At 38.3% G+C, this 7,288-nt stretch overlaps 1 protein-coding gene across 1 annotated transcript in view; it reads right to left on the bottom strand.

The window, feature by feature from the left end:
• The window catches only part of TMEM47 (transmembrane protein 47), a 30,610-nt gene that overhangs the window by 3,566 nt on the left and 19,756 nt on the right, over positions 1-7,288 (bottom strand). The window lies entirely within an intron of this gene.

Here is a 7,288-nt window from a genome sequence, read left to right as displayed (position 1 = left end):
TATATTTATCTTCAAATTTTTTGGCTTTTATATTTGAGAATAACTTTGTAATCAAATATAAAAGCCAAAAAATTTGAAGGACTGCTTGTTCTAGATGGTATACCTGAAAACATTAACATTTTTTTCTTTAACACTGTTTTCACAATATAGTAAGAATTACTGTTAGTAATTAGTAACTCACAGTAATAGTACTTGATGAGATAATTAATGCAATAATTTACAAGAGCATAGTGATTCTCACTTTACAGACATACATATATAAGCATCACTATTTTGCAAGTATTACTGTAAGTTCAACTGTTCCACTATACAAAATCTGTAAATAGTTTCCCGAGAACAGTGATCCCAAATACCCCAAACTTTTGCTATTTATTTATGCTCTTAAGGAATTGAGGAATTCAAATTCATTTGTACTGATGAAAATAGTTAAGCTGTGATTTTAAGACACACTTTTCTTGCTGTTGCTTCTCAATACCACAACTGAGCCGATGATTCTAGCAATTCTTACTGTGATGTCTTTTGCTTATATTCCATTGATCAAATATGATTTTCATTCCTTTCTTCTCATCCTTCAAAAGGGACTCAAAAGAAGCCACATCCAATTATACTTTTGTATTAGATATAATAGATGACATTTATATATTCATTCTTCATCTACTTTCAAAAAAGAAAGAAATCGGGCACGTGAGTGGCTCAGTTGGTTAAGCAACTGCTTTCGGCGTGGGTCATGATCCTGGAGTCCCCAAATCAAGTCCTACATTGGGCTCCCTGCTCAGCAGGGAGTCTGCTTCTCCTTCTACCCTCCCCACTTTCATGCTCTCTCATATAAATAAATAAAATCTTTTTTTTAAAAAAAAGAATGAAATCAATGAAGGCATAGGAAGAAGCTAATGGTACTGAAAACATCAGTGAATGCTGGGTACGACCTCAAGCACAAAACTCAGCTATTCATTCTTAACTAACTCTCACTTCTTAAGTCAGTTGTCAGTCACGGCTAAAGGGGGAACTGTGATGAGTCATACGTAACAAAATAAAACAAACCAATTCATCAGGAAAGGGAAGGGTTGTTGTTTTTGCTTATATATAAAATTAAAGTGGCCCTTATCCTGTGGCTATTTCTATATGGGAGGCACTAGATTACATAAGAGATGATGGCTTCCATTCAAAATCTTCACTGCATATTGCATCAACTATTATATAATTTCTACTTCATTTAAATCAGCTTAACTAGAATTTATGGGATGCGTCTGCCTCATTCTCTACTACAGAACAGCTTCCACCCTCAAGAAACAATCTTAAAAAATCTGGGGTACCATGTACTATGCTATGGGGCAGGGACTGGCAAACAACCAAATCTGGTCTGCTGTCTGTTTTTGAAAACAAGTTTTCTTGGAACACAGCCAGGCTCATTCATTTATGTACTGTCCGCACTGTAACAGCAGAGCTGAGTAGTTGCAAGAGAAACTATGCAGCTCACGAAGTCAGGAGTACTTACTCTCTGGCCCTTTATAAAAAAAAGTTTGCCAACCCCTGATACATAAAGTAAACGTTTAGTCAAAATGACTATTATTTAACTCATCTTAAAAATACTGTAAATTCCAAAAGTACAACAATAAACATGAACAGTGAAAGTGACAAGAATAAAATGTGATATAGTAAAAAAAAAAAAAAAAGATACGGTTTATTATATTTTTTAAAAAGAGCAGTAGGAGGACACCAGGGTGGCTCAGTCATTAAGCATCTGCCTTGGGCTCACGTCATGATACCAGGGTCCTGGGATCGAGCCCCGCATTGGACTCCCTGCTCAGTGGGAAGCCTGCTTCTCCCTCTCCCACTCCCCCTGCTCGTTCCCTCTCTCACTGTGTCTCTCTCTGCCAAATAAATAAATAAAATCTTAAAAAAATAAAAATAAATAAAAATAAAAAGAGCAGTAGGATGGATAGTGCGTTTAATTAAACTGGAGTTTTGTTCTTTAAAGTCCATGTTCATCTATTCTCAGTACCTATAAAATATCCATGTTACCAATATGATTCATGTTCTCAGGAAGTCTACATTAATGATCCTCTCTCTAGCATAACACTGATGAACTCCAGAACATACATGAGGATGAGATTGCACAAAATCATTCCATTCTACAAGGTTCTGACTAGGGGTCAAGTAACATTTCTGGAGCCAGATATAAGAATTTGAAACACTTTTACCATGTAGGTCAACACTGCGCCCACCATACTTCTGCACTATAGAGAATGGATGGAAAAATAGGTCCATATAAAATGAGAATCTCTTGGCATCCAAAATGGAAATCAGAACTTGTTTATAGTTTAAAAATCTCAGAAAATGTTTTAAGTCATTGTCAGGACAACTGACAGCTCATTATGTAACCCACACTTGCTCTACCTCCAGCTAGTAAGTGCTAAATGTGTATTAAAAAAAAAAGTCAGCTGGCTCTGTGACTTCGTGAGGGAAAGGGCACTTTCATGTATTAAACATCTTAAAACTAATAAGAAGTCAATTACTATCAACCATGAAGTAGAGAAAAAAATGGCAAAGTTAGTAAGTTTGAAAAAAAAAAAAAAAGGCATTTCTCCTCACGCTTCTATATTCTGGTAACTTGTCAAAGCATGACTGATTCTGCCCGTAGATGACTGAAATATAAATGTGAATTAGGAATAGTCATTCATTTATTCATTCAATAAATTCACTCATTCAATAAATGTTTGAACCAAGTGGTACAGTTTAAGGCATTGGTAACAAAAGCTGCTACCGTCACAGGGTAACTAGGTAAAACCTAGTTACCAATGGGTTAGTTACCCATTGGTAACCCATTGGTAACTAGGCAGAGAATATGGCAGGTATTGTCAAGACACATGAAAATACAAGAAGGCCAGAAAACCAGATAGAGGGACACAGGCTGCTCTTTCAGATCAAAAGCTGGGGAAAGCCTCTTTGCGGGGGGTTGCGGGGGAGTCATCTAAGCACAGGCCAGAACAAAGTGAGGGTGCAGGTCAACTGAGTGGGGTAAAGGGCAGAGGCAGTGCAGAACCCCTGACTCAGGAGCAGGCCAGTGGCAGCAGGACATTAGTAAGGACACTGTAGCTGCCGTATAGAAAACGAGGCAGAGTACAGCAGGACATGAGATGGAAGAGAGAAGCAGGGGCCCATTTGGGGATGGCCCTGTGAACCATGGGTGGGGGTCTGGATTTTATTCTCAGTGTGATGAACAACTGCTAAAGGAGTTTGAGCAGAGAAGTAATAACTAATCTGAATTCTATTCTAGAAGGATTATAGGGGTTCTTGTGGGAAACTGCCAGTCCCTAGGGTGAGTTGTTTACCTAGACCGCTTTTAATATTCACTTCAATGTGTTTTATTTAGCAAATATTTGGCCTCCATGGTATAGTACAATGACATAATTTCCCACTAGTGGAAAAGTGGAAATACAACTCCATTAGGCTCCTCCAGCATATTCTCCTGAACAGCTTTCTTAGAGATAAAGCTTTATTGTGTTGTAGCCAGATGAAAATTACCCCAAAACGCTTTATGCCTCTGAATTATTTTACTCTCTTTAGAATCACTGAGAGAAAAGCATGTAATAGCAAAACTGAGAAAAAAAAAACATATATAAACCTGCATTTGTAAATAACTTTTTCCACTTAATAAAAATACACAGAAGCAGGTAAAAATGCCTCCTTGCCTTTTATAGATGCTGTGAAGGCAAAAACAAACGCACAAACCAAGGCCAGAACTCAAGAAAACATCATCACACTTACATTTCTACTTTCCTACCAATCAACGAAACATAATAGGGACTGGTTTTGATATTCTCTGTGCTCTACCTCAGAGGCAACGTAAGTGAAGTCCTGTAGCATTTTAGAATTTGAAGGGAGCTTGAAGTTCATTTTATACCTCTCTCCATTTTTTTGAAAAGAAGTAACAAAACTACTAACCATGAAATTGTGTGGAGAGAGGCATGACAAGAACTTAGAGATACTGATTTTTGTCTTACGTCTAGTTTTCTTTAAGAGGCTATTTTTCAGCGCTTTCAATGCTGAAACATTGAAAACATTCAATACTGAAATATTCAATATTTTCATTTAAGGGGATATTTCAACAAACACTTATTGGATGTTGACTGTGTGGCAGGTGAAAGGGATCAGCCAGACAGGACAAGGCTCTTGGCCGGTCATATTTCATACTCTATGGTGAAAACAGACACATAGATAATTACAAATGAATGTGTTCAACAGTAAGAGCAGAAGCATGTTCACTGATCCATTAACTACACATTTCCTGAACTCTAATGATGTCCCAAACACCATTTCTGCCTGGATAAAGAAGGGAGGGCTTCCATGAGGAAGCACCATTGGAACTGATTCTTGAAGGATGGACAGGACTTGATGAGAAGATAAAAACAAAAAGACCTCTAGTAAAAAAAAAAAAAGACAGCAGCTTGTATAGAGCTTAGCAGTATAAGAGGGTGTGCCTGTAGAAAATTCACGAGGTTGGAATAAGGGGTGCATTCCCATGGAAAGGTTTGGTTCAGACTATAAAAGGCTTAGTGTGTCATAAAAGTAAGAGACTGGTTTCTACAGGGAGACATCTCAGAGGTTATTTGAATTGTACATGCTATTCATGCCCTACCCGTATGCTCTCCTCTTCATCACTCCAGTACACGTTAGCCTGACTTCCAACTGTCAGCAGCACCTGCACTTCTTTGCCTGACTTTTCTTCTGGCCATGAAAGCTACTTTGCCTGACTGCGGGGCAGGCCTGTTGCTCTGGGAAAGTAACACTGCTGGCTCCCCTGCATCACCTCAGCCCTTACCAATGACTCTCAGAATCTGGTTTTTAAACACCCCAGTTCTCTAGTCCTTCCAATGAAATAACCGAGCTGTATGTTGTAAACCGGTTTCCAGAATTTTTCCACGAAGTTTAAGCTCTAGCTGCCTTCAGCAACAACTGGTTTGATAATGTCCTCTTTCTTGCCTCCCTTCCCTTCTCTGTCTCACTTTCCGTATCCCTGCTTTTGCCTCCCAGACTAAGTACTTGCACTTGTTTCCTTGTCTTACATTCTTCCTCTGGGGAAACCAACAGGACAAGTGACAACACCAGCTGTCTATTTGAGAACTGTACCTCATGTGTTTGTGTGCAAGACAGATTGTAAGTGGGAAGGAGACTAGAGATGGAAGGGCCCTAGGAGGCTAGTCAATGCATGGATACCTGTACGCAGTGATGACTGAGCTGACACCAGCGGGAAAGAAAGGGAAAGAAGCTGAAGAAAAGGCGGGAAAGGAAGGAGTCACATAGATAGTTTAAGTCAGATATTATCAAAATATTATCGAAATATAAATATTATCAAAAAATAAAGTAGGGGAAGTTCCAATCTGGAAGTGGAGATGTTTCACTTGAAGAGTTATGCCCTCAACTAAGTCAGTAATGGTGGTTCATGAAAAGGAACTATGGATTTAGGAGATTAATTTAGAGACAGAAGTGATAGGACCTACCAGGCAGATCTCTAAATACAGAATATTTCCAAAAAGAAAATGGTAATTTGGAGAATGAAAACATTTGCCCATGAAGGGTTAATATGAAGTGATCTTCTTTTCCTTTTTATTCTTTTTTAAAAAGATTTTACTTATGTATTTGAGAGAGAGAGAGAGAGTGTGCACAGGCAGGGGGCAGAGCTAGAGGGAGAGAGAGAGAAGGAAACTCCCCGCTGAGTATCAGAGCCAAGGCTCAATCCCAGGATCCTGAGATCATGACCTAAGCTGAAGGCAGGTGCTTAACCGACTGAGCCACCCAGACACCCCCTTATTTTCCCTTTTAAATTTAATCTGTAACTACCGAGAATCATAGTACATATGAAATTAATTACTGGCATTTATACTATGAATTGTTCTAGCCAAAGGGTAGTTCAATACTGATTAAGATCTGTGAATAGAATACCTTTTTAGCTTGAAATCGAAGCTGCACATTGGTTTTTCTGCCAAAATCTAGAACCAAAATACCTCCAGGCACCTCACTGTGTAACAGGATGGTGTGTAGGGCTACAAAAGGCAAGTCTCTAATCAGAGACAGGTCAGAGGTGGAAAGCAGTTGTAGGACCATGGGGGGAAAAAAATCACTATTCTGTACAAACATTCATTTACAGAAGGATTTTTGCAGATAGAACAGAAAGGAAGTATCCTTAGTAAAATTAGTAGGGATTCTGTTATTTAAAATCTGAATTAGAAGACTGAAAATATGCAATCTGTACCAAAGGCCCTTATAAGAGGCCTGTATATCATCCTAAGTTCCAGTGGAGCATAAAACAGATCTGCAAAACCAAACAATAAAAGAAGAGGACCTAGAAAGAAGCAGCCCCTTTAATTTCACCAACTCTTAGTGAGAACTAGATGTAACTTATAATCCCATCATATATAACCTATTGTTCTCAGTTACACAGTAAGAAATATGTTATAGTCCTCTGTATTGGAAATATGTACACTTTCATGATGCACTATGATTCAGTCACGTAACACTGATGAATGTGTGGTTATTAGGACATTTCCAGTTGCTTACTTCCTTTAGGTGTTGCCCCCAAGAAATGGAGTAACTGGAGTTATGGGATGGACTCCAGCTACAGCACACAGCTGGCAGCTGAATTCAAACTTCAAGGCTGATTCTGCTCTTGTTTTGCTATGTGTTAGGCATGTCCAAGTAAAGATGAATTGAAACCCTGGCCCTGCAACTGTTTAGCTGGATAATCCTGGGGAATCACTTAACCTTTCTGAACCTATTTCTTCAGTGATAATATGGCAAAAATAAATACCCAATCTTAAGATTGCTGGGGTCAGAAAGAGTATATGCTAAGTGTCTAGCACTGTTACAGGGGGTAGGTGCTCAATTAATTATTGTTGTCAACCTTATTATTACAGATAGTATCTTAATCTGAAGTTCAGACTTCTAGGACCAATGAATGAAAGAGCTGTGGAACATGGGACAATGTTTTAGATGGGCTGCAATGATGACAAGCTCTTAGCAATTCTTGTAAATATTCAGGCGGGTAACACCCCCCCCACCACCACCAAATTAGGAACTTCAGGGACAAATGGAAGATGGAAAATCTTTAAAATATGTTTGGCTGCCTTTATGAGATTTAATCATCAGCTTTAAGTAAATACCTTTGGAGTATATAATCTAACCCCAAGGCAGTATACCTACATATTAGAGTATTTAACAAGTATTTGTTAAATAAGTATTTAACAAGTATTTGTTAAATAAGTATTTAACAAGTATTTGTTAAATAAGT

The sequence above is a fragment of the Mustela nigripes genome, chromosome X (genome assembly GCF_022355385.1).
Source record: "Mustela nigripes isolate SB6536 chromosome X, MUSNIG.SB6536, whole genome shotgun sequence".
NCBI classification, from domain to species: domain Eukaryota; kingdom Metazoa; phylum Chordata; class Mammalia; order Carnivora; family Mustelidae; genus Mustela; species Mustela nigripes.
The sequence above is the reverse complement of the archived record's forward strand: the minus strand, read 5'-3'. Positions and strand labels throughout refer to the sequence as shown.